At 31.9% G+C, this 16,997-nt stretch overlaps 1 long non-coding RNA gene across 2 annotated transcripts; it reads left to right on the plus strand.

Moving 5' to 3' along the window:
- Positions 1–555: 555 nt before the first annotated feature.
- Positions 556–1,408, plus strand: LOC133801469 (uncharacterized). Of its 2 annotated transcripts, none has more exons than XR_009876874.1 (2): positions 556–583; positions 1,186–1,408. It is a non-coding gene; the product is annotated as an uncharacterized LOC133801469 (long non-coding RNA). The 2 variants fall into 2 exon arrangements; XR_009876873.1 differs by having other exon boundaries at positions 559–583; positions 1,182–1,408.
- Positions 1,409–16,997: the final 15,589 nt, after the last annotated feature.

A 16,997-nucleotide genomic window follows, 5' to 3' on the forward strand; every position in this document is an offset into this window, starting at 1 on the left:
AACACAATGATAAAATATATTTTTCTAAAGAAACATATTAAAATAGGTATTTTAATTAAATCCAAGCTTGTTGGGTAATTCTTGATAAATTATTATTTATTTAATGAAAATGTCACATATTTTATTTTGAGCTAAAATAAAATAAATTTATAAAATAAAATAAAGTTTTGAGAAATTTAATCAACTTAGAAATTTTAAGAAAAATAAAGCATGTAATATGGCTATTGATTTTCAACAATAAAAGCAAGAAATGTAGAATTATCGTTTTTGAAAATGTCTTTATTACGCAACATTCCCACGTATGCATGTTACATGCAAATAAACTTTTACGTCCAGAATCATGATTATTATTCAACTATGTAATTTTTATAAAGCAATCATGTTAGTAAAATGGGAAGAACGGGCATTATTCTTTTTGGCGATAATTGCATATTTTAGTGTAACTGTTATTATGAGTGCATGACCCATGCACACATGAGTTGTATGGAAGGGCAAAATAGTAATTTTATGAACCTAAGAAACGTTATTTTGATTATGATATAGGCTCGTTGAACGATTGTGAAATTCTTAGCTTGGACCTGAGGTAAGGAAGTTAGATAGATTTTATGATTTTATGCTATGAATGGTAAGGCTGTTATATGAATGAACTGTTATGAAATTATGAATGCCTTAATGTGATGATATGATTGAATGTGATATGTGTATGGATGTTAGATACATCAAACAGAATACGATGTTAGATACATCAAACAGATTTCGATGTCAGATACATCGACCGAGTTACTAAGGACATTGAGACGTGACTCCTAGGGCAGACGCGCCGAGGTTATTCAAGGACCAGTGATCTCCTGTTTACCTCATAGGGTGACATGGACAACTAGCGTTCCATGCTCATCATGTATGCTGTATGATTGTGATATGATGATATGTGACATTTATGTTATGATATGTTGATATGTCACATTTATGTTATGATATGTTGATATGTCACATTTATGTTATGATATGTTGATATGTCACATTTATGTTATGATATGATGAAATGTTACGATTATGTTATGATGTACCATGATGTTTTTAGATGAGCGTTAGTGTTTGGTTGTTTGTTGTCTTTCTTACTTGCTTATTTGCTTGTACTTCCTTACTGGGCTTTTAGCTCACCCCCCTTACTTTCCTTCCAGGTAGCAAATAGGATTTCTCTATGGCACGCGTGGTGACGTGAGGAGTTCTTCATCATGGGGTGTATGGCGTGGGGCAATCCTATGGACGATAAAACGATCAACGTAGAACGCCATTTAAATTATGTTTTGTTTTAAGGGACTTTTTCCTAAATTATCAGTGGGACTCTGTTATTTAACTTAATTGGTTTTCTTTGAACTTTGCATAAAAACCTATGTTTTATTTTAAACTTATGGCGCCAACTTGCATGATTTTAAATAAGTCCCCCTGAGACTTAAATAATGGATGGTATTCTTTCATAAGCTATGTTATGCGAATATTTTGTAAGTATTAGTCTAGGGCGTTCATTACAGTAGATTAATAAATCATTGAAAATCCTGATCATTGATTTATTCTTAGGACTAATTCTTTTGAACATATAATTACAATTATAATCCATGAGACTTAGTTACTATAATTGTAACTAGGTATACATGTTCAGTATTTTATAGACGTTTGTATTAATTAAATAATCATGTAATAAAACACGTGAGCAATGCAATTGACAAACAAAATGATTTCTATTCTTTATTGATAATAAAATCTATTACATAAGGAATATGGTTTTACAAGGGCATAAAACCCAACAAACTCCCACTTGCACTTTTAAAACAAATGAGACATGTCTCTTAAATCCTTTCCTTCTATCTGCTTCACAAATGTGCTCTCTACCAATGTCTTTGTAAATGGATCTGCTAGATTGTCTTTTGACACTATCTTCCTTTCCTTTACATCACCCCTTGCCACATATTCTTGGATGATGTGGTACTTCCTCTGTATATGCTTACCTCTCTTGTGGCTCCGAGGTTCTTTCATATTGGCTATCGCCCCATTATTGTCACAATACAAAATGAGAGGTTTATCCAGTTCTGGAATAACACCAAGATTGGTATAGAACTTGCTCAGCCAGACTATTTCCTCATCTTCCTTAGATGTAGCTATGTACTCAGCCTCCATTCTAGAATATGCAATCACAGATTCCTTAACGCTTCTCCATGTTACAGCTCCACCCCAAAGAGTAAACACCATTCAAGAAGTAGACTTTCTGTGATTGGCATCATTCTGAAAATCTGAATCAGTGTAGCCTAACAGGTTCAAAGATCCACTCGAATAGACTATCATATAGTCTCTAGTTCGTCGTAGATGTTACAAAATGTGTTTGACTGCAATCCGATGTTCTCTTCTAGGGTTTGATAGGTACTTTCTCACAATTGCCACTACATGGTAGATGTTCGGTCTAGTGCACAACATTTCCTACATTAGACTTGGATTACAAATGCATAAGTAATTCATCTTGTCTCATCTTCCACTTTAGGATTTTGTGGAGATTGCTTCTTTGAAAGATGAATTCCCTATCAGGACGACAAACGTCCTTTCTTGGAATTTGTTATGGAGAAATGCTTAAGCACCTTATCTATGTAGGCTGCTTGAGATAGATCCAAGAGTGTGTTCTTTCCATCTCGAATGATCTGGATACCAAGAACATTACTTGCTTCACCCAAATCTAACATCTAGAATTGACTTTCCAGTCAGTTCTTTATGTATGAAAATTTCTTGACATTGTTTCCAAAGAGAAACATATTCTCTACATAAAGGATTAAGAATACAACAATGTCATTTGCCTTTAGTTGGTAAACGCAAGTCTCATCGACATTTTGCTCAAAACAATAGATTTTAGTGATCTCATTAAACCTTAGGTCCCAGGAACGTGAATCTTACTTAAGTCCATAGATTGACATATTAAACTTGCAAACTTTCTTTTCATATCCAACTAATTTAAACCCTTCTGGTTGATCCATACAATTGGTCTCGTTATGATTCCCACTAAGAAACGTTGTCTTGAAGTCCATTTTCCAAATCTCTTAATCAAGAGATGAGGCTATGGAAAAGAGTATGCAGATGAATTTTAACATGGAAACTCCTTCTCTTTGGGTATGACCATTTTCCATGAGTCGAGCCTTATATGTCTCGACCTTTTCGTCAGCTCCTCTTTTCTTCTTGTAGATTCACTTGCACCCAATAGTCTAAAGTCACTAGGTTCTTCTACAAGATCCCATACATAGTTAGAGTACATGGACTCCATTTCCTGTTTCATGGCCTTAAGCAAAAGTTCATTTTTAGAACAACCCATTTTCTGTTTGAAAGAAAATGCATCACCGTCAATTGTGTCTCAAACTACCATGCTGGTTTCCCCGTCCAAACCATAGTGTATTGGGTTCCGAGAAACCCTCCCACTATGATGAGGCTCCGTAACTGTCTGACTTGGAATTGTGGATTCTTCACCTTCCTCGTTTAATTAGAATTTCATCAGTAGAAGAGGAATTGTAGGAATATCCTCATTTCCATCGAGTTGCGTCAATGGAGCAGGAATAGTAGGAATGATAAAATCTAATTGCATTTCCTCTAATACTACTTTTCTTCAAGGTTTGAAATGTTGTAAATAGTAACTCTTTAGAAAAAGTAGCATTTGTCGAAGCAAACACTTTCTTGTCTATTGGACTATATAACAAACCACCCTATGTACCTTAGGATAGCCAACAAACATGAAAACTTCAGTTCACAGTTCTAGCTTTCCTTTTTTTTTTCCCTCAGAACGTGAGCGGGACACCCCCAAATTCTATAATGACATAAACTCGGTCCACGAAAATTCCATAGTTCTAAAGGTGTTTTAGGGATACCTTTAGTATGACATTTAAAATGTCATTTTTGGTGTCTAAAGCATGTCCCCAAAAAGAAGTCGGTAGAGTCAAATAGCTCATCATGGACCAAACCATTTCCATTAATGTGCCATTGCGACTCTCAACAACACTATTTTGTTGCAGAGTCCCTAGGGTGGTGAGTTGAGACAATGTCCCAAGTTCAATTAAATGATCTTGGAACTAAATATCCAAATATTCTCCACTCCTATCAGACCGCAAGATCTTTAACCTCTTTCCTAATTGGTTTTAAGCCATTGCAAGGAATTCCTTAAATTTGTCAAAAGTTTCTTGTTTCCTATGCATTAGGTAAAGAAATGAGTATCTTGAGTAATTATCAATGAAAGTGACGAAGTACTCATAACCCTATTGGTTCTTTGGCCCTTTCTCCCTTTGCACAGAATGGACACTTTTTCATTTTCCCTTCAACAAAAGATTCAATGATAAGTAGGAAACCCATAGTGAGTTCCCTCAAAGGCCCAACCTTTGTTAGTCTTTGAATCCTATCATAGCTAATATGACCAAAGGTGAAGATGATATAGGTACGTCAAGTTGTCATTATCAAAATTTTGTCATTTAGCAGTCCTAGGTTTATCTATCTTAAATAACTCGTTATTAAACGCGTAGCGCTCATTTGGTCGCATAAGATAAAGCTCGTTCTCCATACATCGAACACACAATTCACATCCATTTAGTGAAATTGATATATTAAAACTTGTAAAAGTTTCAGAAAAATGTTGTTGATATAAAAAAGAAACAGAAATTAAATTCAGACTAAAGTTTAGAATAAAATAAACAATGTTTAATAATAAAAATTTATTCTCAAAGTTTAGACGAGCTTCTCCTCTAGGCTTGACCTTGGCGAACGCTCCTTTCTCGACTCTTATCTTGAGCTCACCTTCTTTCATGGCCTCCTAGGTGGTAAGTAGCTGTAAAGAAGTACACAAATGGTTAGTGGATCTAGAATCTATAATCCAAACAGAATTATCATCTTTCAAAACACAAGCTGTTGGGTTTTTTTCCATTATAAAACCATGTCAGACATGTAAAACGGTTTTATATTGTAAATAAAAGTAGTAGAAATCATCTAGTTTGACAATCGTGTTGCTTGCTTGTTTTATTACAAGATTATTGAAATAAGATAAACATTTATAAAATCCCGAACATATGAAAAGTTATTTTTATAGTAAATAGGTCACAATGGATTATAGTTGTAATTATATGTAATTATATGTACAATGCATTAGATTTTCACTGATTAGGCAATCTACGATATGATCTACTTACACATTCGGGGTGTGATGTCTTGTCCAAGGCATTGACCAAGTAGATAAGATCAGATGTATTTGGTAAAATCAGACTAGGAATGATACTGATTAGTGATTGATAAATAAGTATTGTTATACTGATTAGATTAGATTAGATTAGTGCATTGGATTTTCACTGATTAGGAAATCTATGATATGATCTACTTACACATTCGAGGTGTGATGTCTTGTCCAAGGCATTGACCAAGTAGATAAGATTGGATGTATTTGGTAACATCAGACTAGGACCGATACTGATTATTGATTGATGAATAAGTATCGTTGTTATCGAATCTAATCAATGTCACAACGTTGACCAAACGTTAAGTCGATCTTAATTGTGAGTGATAATATTTTGCTAATTATATTATTTAAATCTTTTGACTTGTTCGTTACCAGCTTACCCCACGATCTAGCCCATACTTACATCTTGGAGGTTTAGTAGTGTAATTGAGTTGGAATATTATTCATAGATATGAAATCTATAACTTCTGTATGAGAAATGAAAATATGATTTCCTTAATTTCTTTGTTCAAAAGGTTAAATGATTGAGGTTTGATCTCTGTGATTAAGTTCATGGAAATATAATTTATAAGGAACTTAGTTGGAGTTAAGGATAAAAAATTAATGAGGGGTAAGACGGTAATTTGCATCCAGCTCTTTCGTAAGTTATCGATAGAGGATTGACTGACTGTAATGGTTATAACAATGGATATCATATTTATGGTTTGGAAAATATGATCTACTAATTCAAGAGTTTAATATTGAGTCTATAGTGGAGTCACAAGGAATTAATAAGGTAGTGAAATTATTCATAAATAAATTCACGGTAACTTATTGAAGCTTGATTTCATGGATCCATGGTCACCGCATCACCTTTGAGTAAATCATCTAGAATGTATCAATTTATTGATTTAATTATCAATTAGGATTTTTAAAGTTGACTAGGTCAATTTTTAATTTTTTTTATAGAGATATGAAATCTAGAGAATAAAAGAGAATCTTTGGGTAAATTTATTAATATTAATAAATTGGTGTCAATATAAATAAATAATATTAAATTATATTTTAAATTATAATTAGTTAATTTGAATAAGGATTTAATTAATTAATTAAAAGATAAATAAATAAAAATGTTTTGAATTTAGGCCCAATTGGGATTTAAATTCAAAACAAAAAGATTGAGCCCAAGTCCATTTTTGGGAGCCCAAGGCTTTTATTTTTTGTTTATTAATTTTAATTAATTTAAATTAAAATTTAATGTTAAATAAAGCCCATTAAGTTGTCTATATAAGGAATATGATATCCAGGGTTTTTATAAGTTAATCTCAATTGATTCATTTGGTAAGTGAAAACCTAGACATTCTAATCATTTCTCAGCCTCTCTCTCTTCTTCTCTTCTAGATCTCTATCTCATGTGTTGAGAACCAGCCCACACTAGTTCTAGGTTGATCAAAGGCTTGGTGAGGAAGACTGTGTTGCTGATCTAGTTCAATCTCCTGATAATACTCTACTACAGAAAAGAATCAAGGGTTAGAGAGATTGAATGAAGGAGTTGTTCCAGTTCTACTGTTTTGTATCAATTTCATAGGAGCATGTTCTAGGTATTTACATATTTGTTTGATAATATACCAATTACATGAAAATAAATAAAGATCTGTTTATGTGCATTTTCCTACAATTGGCCTCAGAGCCATAGGCGGCTAGTTTATTTTCATTAATGAACATGTATGAAATTAATTGATATGTTAGTGTGTTAATTACATGGTAAATGTTATTTGGTGCATGTTTTTGTTTTGTTTTGTAAATTTAGCAATAACTTTGTTGTTTTCTCCTTGTTTTAGGATTGAAAAACTGCAGGAAATTTTTTAAAAAAATTAGACTGATTGGGTAGTATGCGTGCTGGGCACACATGAAAAAGCCAGTAGGACAAAAGGGTCGTATGGCGTCCCCGCATGGGCCCGCAACGGGTTTTTTCACAAAAAATAAATTTAATTTTTTTTAAAATTTTAATTTTGTTTCAAATTGGATATTTTGACAGTTAATTTTAAAATATTTAAAATTGATTATCTGATTATTTTAGAAATTTTAGCTTTTAAAAATATTTAGAATTGATTATTTGATAATCATGATATTTTAAGATATTTTTTTATTTTGTTGTAATTGAAATATTAAAATTAGTTATCTGATTATTCAAGATGGTTTTATTGTTTAAAATATTTGAAATTGGTTATAAGATAATTCTAGATATTTTAAATTTGGGTAAAATATATTTTGATATTTTAAAATTGGCTAAAATATTTTATCTTGTCATTGTTAACAACTTAACAACCTAGTTTAAATTAATTATTTGAAATTGAATTTTGTCTCATAAATTCTATTTTAATTAATTTAACATTTTGCAACTTGTTTAATTACTTATATTGTATTTTGTGTGATTAATTCTATTTTAATTAATTAGGATATCTTGCAAAGTAATATTTTGTTGTGGTATATTTACATAATTTAATAATGCATGCTTATAGAGTAACATGTTTGGCCGATCCAATTATTAACATATCAAGCATCGATATTAAGTTATTTTTTGCATTTAGGCTTTAAATATAAGTATAATGATGACCCAATTTTTGTGTTTGAAAAATGTGAGAAAACTCAAATAATACTTTCATAAAATTTTAGGTTTTATTTGAGTCCAATTGAATATGTAAAGTTTAAATTCCTCTATTGTGGGTGGTTCCACTTGTGAATGTCCATTTGCTTTGCATTACTAGATTGTGTCTAATCAATTGAATAATAATTAATAAATAAAAGGTTATAATTCAAGAATTTTTGGGCTTTGTATGGAAGTTAGGGAGCCTTAGTAGTGGGTTTGACATACTGAACCCAACTCTCCTCCATGCAAGCTCGAATTGTTAAGACTCATTTACCTAAGTTGGACTTAATTGTATAAGGTTAATATTTTTAGGTTGATCTAATAATTGATTAGAAACAAATTAATTCTATATTTTGGAATAATTTTCAATGGTAATTTTAGAATTAACGGGAAAAATGATATACTATGGTTTATTGATTATTTTAATAATTAAGTTGGTTTATTAATTATTTTAATAATTTGGCAAACCTAAGTTAATATATTAATTATTTTAATAATTTGGAAAACCTAAGTTGATAAAAAAGAATAAAATACTAAAAGATTTAATAATGAGTTTTAAAAAATTTGAATTCGATCTCCACCGTTGATTTAATAAGGTTAGAGTTCAGTGGGGCCTCATGGCGCTTTGATTTCGTCTCCCTACGGAAGGTGTTCACTGGACTTCTTAATATGGTTAAATTTCTTAGGATAGATGCTTATAGATGGACCTTCTATAGACTCATCCCTATGGTGGCATGGGAATTAAATCTATAACAGTCAAAACCGTGGCTCAATCTCATAAAGTAAGAAATATTTGTGACTCTCACCTATTGGGACACTTGGGTTTTCGTTACTTTGAACAGATGGATAGGTAGTTAATAAAACTCCAAGACGTTTTATTAATTGAGATGTATTTCTCTATTTAACTAAGTGATTATTAGTGATTCTCGCCTATCGGGACACATGGGTTCGTGGCTAGTTAAAGTACCTAAGAAATAGAAGATAAGAGTTTTAGTATTTTACTTATCTCAAAATATTTTGTATGTTATGCTATTTCAAAAATTTTGATATATAAATGTTTGTTAAGAAATGAGTTAATTTCTACTTAGTTGATAATCGTAGCTCTAGGCTTCCCACCCCATACTCTCTCTAATCTCAAAAAAAAAAGTTTCTCTATGGTGAGAATCTCACGAAATGTTTGTCCAACATAAACATGGTGTTGATTATGGACAACATTGAGTTCGTGATAATGAGAAAGAGAAATTGGGCCATCATTATACTTATATTTAATGAGGAAGAGAATGAGGAAGAGAAATTGGGCCATCATTATACTCAAAGATAGTATTTTTCCTATGCAATGGCCCAATTCTTATTTTTCCTATGCAACGATCACCAAATCCTTCAAAGATTATTTTTGATGATGGACCGAGCAAAAGAAAGACAGTTAATACTACCAGACATGCTCAAGGAAAAGCTGCCTTAAGCTTCTTCTTCGAAGAGAAAATGAGGAAGAAATTCAAACAAAAAGAATAAGAAGTCCATTGGCAAGGCACCAAATGCTACAAAGCATCTTGGAGCAAGGCATGATTATAAGTACACTAAAGGGGAGTGTTTCCAACTTCAAGGAGACTAGGAATTGAAACAAAATTGCCAGGCACTCAAGGCATATGGAACCCAAGATAATGGAATTTGTCTTGGATGCATGTGATTTTAGAAGATGATTCTTCGGTTTTGGATAGCTGTATGAAGAACTACTAAACATGGATGTATTTTTTTTTACACCATTTTAACATTGGGAAAGCCATTGAGGAAAAAAAGCCAAAGCTTGGAATCCATCAATGGTTGTTCATATCAGACAAGCCAAAAGGATAAGCTTTAATGAATTTTGGAAATTAATAAATTGTTTAAGACAATGTTTATTTTATTATGATTTTCAATGGAAATTTTAATTTCTATTTTTTCCTATTACATCAACCACAATTTGTAGTTACTTTCACAAGTAATAAAATCCTATTTCTTTAAATAGATGTGAATTGTTGGGTGGATGCTTGGAAAACGAGCTATACCTATTACAACCTAACGAAGCCTATGTTCTAAATAATGAATTTTTTAAGATAGTTAATTCTATGACCGTTAAACGAAAAAAGGTCAATAACGTTAGAAATGACGTACCTTTGGCATCTTCGCTTTGGTCATATTTGCTATGATAGGATTCAAAGGCTTTGCCTTTGAGGGAAAAATGACGAAGCGTCCATTCTCTGTGAAAAGAGAAAGGGGAAAAGAACCACTAGGGCTAGTATATTAAAATATCTAGGGACAAATGAATGTTCAAGTGAGGGGTGGTTATGGGTGTTTCTTCACGATCATTGATGATTTCTCTAGAGACTCATGCAAGTACCTAAAGCATAGGAGTTCTAAGAATTTGTTAAGAAGTTCAAATAATTCATTGATATGACTTTAAAACCAGATTAGGTAAAACGTTAAAGATCTTGCGATCTGATTGGGGTGGATGATATTTGGATAATTAGAAAGAAGATCATTTAATTGAACTTGGAGAATTGTCTAAAGCAATTTTCCCAAGGACTCCGTAACAGAAAGGTGTTGATGGGCAGCGTGAATCGCGTGTTTATGAAAATGTGTGTTCTATGTTAAGCTATTCAAATCTACTAACTTCTTACCCAAAATTTTTCTGGAGACATACTAACTAGACCGTATGTAACATTTTTTAAATGTTGTGTCGTCTCAAAGTTGTCTCCAACAAACCACTAGAATTATGGAATGGTCGTGAACCTGGTTTACATCATTATGAAATTTTGGGGTAATATATTTATGTCATGAGGAAAAAGGTAGGAAAGCTAGAACAACAAGCTAAGGCTTGCTTGTTTGTTGGCTATCCTAAAGGTACTCAGGGTGGCTTGTTTTATAGTCCAGTAGACAAGAAATCGTTTGGCTCTACAAATGCTACTATTCAGGATAAAGACTACATAATGAATTTCAAACCTCGTAGCAAAATAGTATTATATGTAAAAATGATAAACTATTGTTCCATCCTTACCGACGCAAGTCGATGAAAACAAGTTAGATTTAGAAGCCACTAATCCAAGTTAGAAAGTTACGGTGCCTCGTCATATTGGGAGGGTTTCTTGGAACTTGGTACCTATGAAATGGATAGTGAAACCCACAAGTTGGTTGGGGACACAAGTAACAATGATCTGTTAGCCTTCAAACAGGCAAAGGGTAAGTTTGAAAATGAACTTTGACTCGAAGAAAATTACTAGGAAATAGACTCTAAGTACTCTTAATTTGCCTGAGATCTTGTAGATGTGCCATTGGACTTTAGGCCCATGGGGTGCAAGTGGTTCTATGAGAAGAAGAGAGGAGCTAATGGAATGGTCGAGAGATTTAAGGCTTGACTCATGGCAGAGAGAGAAAGTTTACTTGGAGAAAACTCTTTCTCTGGTAGCCATGTTAAAATTCATTTAGTATACTCTTATCCATAGCCACAACTCTTGATTAAGAGATAAGGAAAATGGACATCAAAGAAGCATTTTTTTAATGGCTATCTTTATGAGACCATTAACATGGATCAATCAGAAGGATTTAAAGTAGTTGGACAAGAAAGTCAGCAAGCTGAGTAGGTCAATCAATGGACTTAAACAAGACTTGTGGTTTTAAACAAAATGTAGTTGACCCTTGTGTTTAAAAACTTAGGGAAAAAGACATTGTGGTGTTCTTAATCCTTTATGTGGATGATATTACTCATTGGAAACAATGTGAAGAAATTATCAAACATAAAGAACTGACTAGAAACAAAATTCCAGATTTCATAGTAGCAAGTTGTGTTCTTGGTAGCCAGATCATCAGGGGTAGAAATAACTGAATTTTTGGTTTGAACTCAAGCGACCTACTTAGGTCAGGTGCTTGGTCATTACTCTGTAACAAATCCCGGAAAAGGATGTTTATCGTCTTGACATGGAATTTATTTTTCTAAGTAGCAGTCTCCACAGACTCCTCAAGAGAAAGAAAATATGTAACAAATTCCTTATGCATTTACAATTAGAAGTCTAATGCATGCTATGTTGTGTGTTGTGACTGAAGAACTGTTATGTAGTGGTAGTGGTGAGCAAGTGCCAGTAAAACTTTGGAAATGAACAATAGATGGAGGTCGGTATCTTTGATGGGCTAGAGACTATATGCTAGTCTTTTCAGGTGGATCTTTGAACCTGTTAGCTACACAGATTCAAATTTTGGACTGATGTTGATGACAGAAAGTCTACTTCTGAAAAAATTGTTTACACTTTGGGTGGAACTATGACTTGGAGAAGTGATAGGTAGTCTACCATCTCTGTAGCTATGATTTGGAGAAGCGTTAGGCTCTCTGCCATTTAGGATTCCACCATGGAGACTGAGTACATAGCTGCGTCTATGGAGGCTAAGGAAATAGTAAGGTTGAGGAAGTACTATACGGATCTCGGTATTATTCTAGAAATGGACAAACCACTCATTTTTTCTAGTGATAGTAAAGAGAAAGAACCTCAAAGACACAAAAGATCAAAGCATATAGAGAGAAAGCACCACATTATTGAGGATGTGTGGCAAAGGCGTCATGTGAAGGTGATGAAGATAGCAATGGAAGGCAATCTTTCAAATCCCTTTACAAAGATATAAGCAGAGAGCATAATTGTGAATCATGTAGAATGAACAGTTTTGAGAAACATGTCCCATTTGTTTTAAAAGGGCAAGTGGGAGTTTGTTGGGTTTTATGCCCTTATAAAACCATGTCGGACATGTAACACGAGTTTATATTGTCAATAAAAGTGTTAGAAATCATTTAGTTTGAAAACCAAATTGCTTGCTTGTTTTATTACAAGATTATTGAAATAATACAAACATTTATAAAATCCAAAACATATGGATAGTTAAAATTATAGTGACTAGGTCACAATAAATTATAGTTGTAATTATATGTTCAAAATAGCGAGTCCTAATATTATATCAGTGCATTTAATTCACTGATTAGGCAATCTATGATATGTTCTACTTACACATTTGGGGTGTGATGTCTTGTCCAAGGCATTGATCAAGTAGATAAGATAAGATGTATTTGGTTACATTGGACTAGGATCGATATTGATTATTGATTGATAAATAAGTATCGTTGTTATCGAATCTAATCAATGTCACAACATTAACCATAGGTTAAGTCGATCTTAATTCTGAGTGAAAATATTATGCTAATTATATTATTTAAATCTTTTGACTTGTTTGTTCTCAGCTTACCCTATGGTCTAGCCCATACTTGCATCTTGGAGATTTAGTAGTGTAATTGAGTGAGACTATTATTCATAGATATGAAATCTACAACTTCTTTATGAAAAGTGAAAAGATTATTTCCTTAATTGCTTTGTTGAAAATGTTAAATGATTGAGATCTCATTTGTGTTATTAAGTTCACTGAAATATCATTTATAAGAAACTTAGTGGGAGTTATGGATAAAATACTAATGAGGGGTAAAATGGTAATTTGCATCCAACTCTTTCGTAAGTCTTCAGTAGAGGATAGACTGATTGTAATCATTATGACAATGGATAACATCTTTATGGTTTGAAAATACATTCTATGAATTCAAGAGTTAATTTCTGAGTCTATAGTGGAGTCACGAGGAATTAATAAGGTAGTGAAATTAATTGATTTAATTATCAATTAGGATTTTTAAAGTAGAATAGGTCAATTTTAGAAATCTCTTACAAAGATATGAAATCTAGAGAATAAAAGAGAATCTTTGGGTAAATTTATTAATATTGATAAATTGGTGTTAATATAAATAAATAATATTAAATCAAGTTTCAAGTTATAATTAGTTAATTTGAATAATGATTTAATTACTTTATTATTAGATAAATAAATAACAAAGTTTTGATTTTATGCTCAATTGGAATTTAAAATCAAAACAAAAAGATTGGGCCCAAGTCCATTTCTGGGAGCCCAAGGATTTTATTTTTTGTTTATTAATTTTAATTAATTTAGATTTAAATTTAAGTTTAAATAAAACCCATTAAGTTATCTATATAAGGAATATGATATCTAGGGTGTTCATAAGTTAATCTTAGTTGATTCATTGGGTAAGTGAAAACCTAGACAATCTACTACTTTCTCAGTGACTCTCTTTTCTTCTCTTCTAGATCTTTATCTCGTGTGTTGAGAATCAGCCCACACTAGTTCTAGGTTGATCAAAGGCTTGCTGAGGAAGACCGTGTTGCTGATCTAGTTCAATCTCTTGATAATACTCCGCAACAGAAATGAATCAAGGGTTAGAGAGATTGAAGTAAGGAGTTGTTCCAGTTCCATTGCGTAATGTAAGTTTCTTTATTCACTTTGTTTTGTATCAATTTCATAAGAGCATGTTCTAGGTATTTACATGTTTGTTTGATAATATTTAAATTACATGAAAATAAATAATCATGTTATATGCAATTTCCTACACATGCACCCAAGACATATAAACTATTATCATTACCTTGGGTTCCATTAGCCTTGAGGGCTAGGCTGTTTCGTTTCCAATGCCCAGTGTCATTGCAATGGAAACACACTCCTTTGGTCTTCTTAGTAGCTGGCTTGGCCCCAACATATTTCGCAGCACCTCCATCTGGTTTGCGGTATCTGTGGCCCTGGCCTTTTACGTCTTTCCTTGTTTCCTCTTCTTGCTCTTTGATGTTGTAGCTAGAATAGCTTCAGCTTGAACACCCTTAGAAGTAGTAGCCTTTTTCTCACTTCTATTGCTCAGTCCACCATTAATTGCTTCATACATATGAATTTCGTTCAACAATTGAGTCAGCCCATACTTCAGCTTGTTTAGGAAGTAGTTTGTGGTGAACATCAGAAGAGTAGGAGCAAGGCTATTCATAATGAGCCCTACTTGGGTCTCCTCATCTATGGTGGTTCCATGAAACTCAACTCCTAAAAATAGTTTGTCATCTTTATGAAATGATCACGAACATGCATCGTAGGTGCCATCCTAACATTTGCATACTTCTTGGTTGCTTCGATATGAGCTTGCCCATATTTATGTCCAAACATCTCTTGAAGTTGTTCCATGATGTCATATGCACTATTGACATCTTCCATCTTTGTCCTTAGCTTGTCCTACATGCTAGCAAGGATGTACGCTTTAGCCTTGTTGTTCACTGCTTGTCAACGCTCATACTTCTCTCGCATAGACTTGGGCCCTGTTTCAGCAAGAAAATCAAGACTATCTTTAGTCATCATGAAGTGGGAATTGTCGCCAATCAACACAATGTTGGTGTTAGATTTCCACTTCATGAAGTTGTCTCTAGTGAACAACTCCTTAGAGAGTAGAGAGAGGATGAGGTTGGAAGCCATAGAGCTACAACTATCAATAATATATAAAAATCAATGCATTTCTCAACAAACATCTAATCACATATAATTCAGAAATAGCACAACATATATGCAAAATACTGAAAACACATATAATTATTTCTAATGTATTTTAAATAGCCATGAAACAGGTGTTTCGATAGTCGAGAGTCAAAACATCACTTAGTTAAATAGAGAAATATCTCAATTAATGAAAAATCTATAACTTTTAATTAACAACCTTCCTATTCAATCAAAGTAATGAAATCCAATTATTTTACTACTTTATGAGGTTGACCCATGATTTTGATTATCACAGACTTGGTTCTTAATAGTCACAGTAGGGATGAATCTATAAGAGTTTGATCTATAACCATCCATCCTAAGTAATTTAACCATTTTATGAGTCTAATGAACACCTTTCATAGGGAGATGAAATCAAAGCGATAAGAGGCCCCACTAAACTCTAACCTTGTCAAATTAATGGTGGAGATTGAATATTAAATATAAATAAGCACATTATTTTAATTTTCTCTTTTAGAATTTTATTCTTTGAAAATTACTTAGGTTCGTCAAATTATTAAAATAATCAATAAACCATAGTTTATAATTTTCCTATTAATTATAAAATTACCCATTAAAAAAATTCAAAAAATTAGAATAAATATGTTTCTAATCAATTATTAGGTCCAACTACAATAGTTAGAGAAATATACAATTATATACCTAAAATCTAAAGTATTTACAAAAATACCTTCAACAAAATTACTTACACAAATACTGGTGCCAAGTCAGCATAACATACTATATTTTTGAACAAAAATTGGGAAATCCTGCTTCCCGATTTTTTTTTTGCTTTTTCTGGGTTGTAAAAAGTTATGTTTTGGTTGCTTATGATATCGATAAGATACCAATTTGTCATTTTTTCTTTATGAAAAACATTAATTTCAGTTGATAATATTTCAGTACATTTTGGTTGTATCCAAAACTCATATGTAGACATCTTAATATACAAATTAGTTATTTTTATATTATATTATGATATCTTATTATTTAAGATACATTTTGGTAACCTTCAAGATTATTTAAGAAACAAATGAGTTGTTATATAATTTAATAAGTTACCATATAGTTTATTAATAAAAAATAATTTAGTATACTACACAATAACTTTATAATGAAAACTTTTAATAGACTTTTATAGTCACTCATGTAATTTACATGTCTTATTATTAAAATATTTTTACGTTAACTTCAAATCTATTTTAGAAACTAGTTAGTTATCATGTAGTATAAAAAGTTACTCATATAATTCCAAGTTATCATGAATAACTTATTAGAAAATAATACTATTTAGTATACTTCTTAGTTATTTTTAAAAGCTATATTTTTTCATTGCTTTTAAAATCATTTAAGATTCTCTTGCGAAAATTAAGCTCTGCAAGTATACGTAATCGCAATGTAGTAATATTCGGTAAATCTGATTATCGTCCTAGGAAGATCAATACTAATAAATAATTTTTAATCTCTATTTGGTTATCGCAAGATCAAATTACTCGAATAACTAAAAAAATTAAATAAAATAAATATCAAGAACATAAAAGAACTAAACAATAAAAATTATAATTCAATGGATAAAATATAGGGTTATTAATTTCATTAACTATCCACCTATGATTTTCTAATACATATTCCAAAATTTCTATCTCTATCGTGATAGCAAATTACAAATGCAAATTATATTATTATTAGGACATATAACTCTCT

This window comes from Humulus lupulus, chromosome 9 (assembly GCF_963169125.1).
Source record: "Humulus lupulus chromosome 9, drHumLupu1.1, whole genome shotgun sequence".
Lineage (NCBI taxonomy): Eukaryota > Viridiplantae > Streptophyta > Magnoliopsida > Rosales > Cannabaceae > Humulus > Humulus lupulus.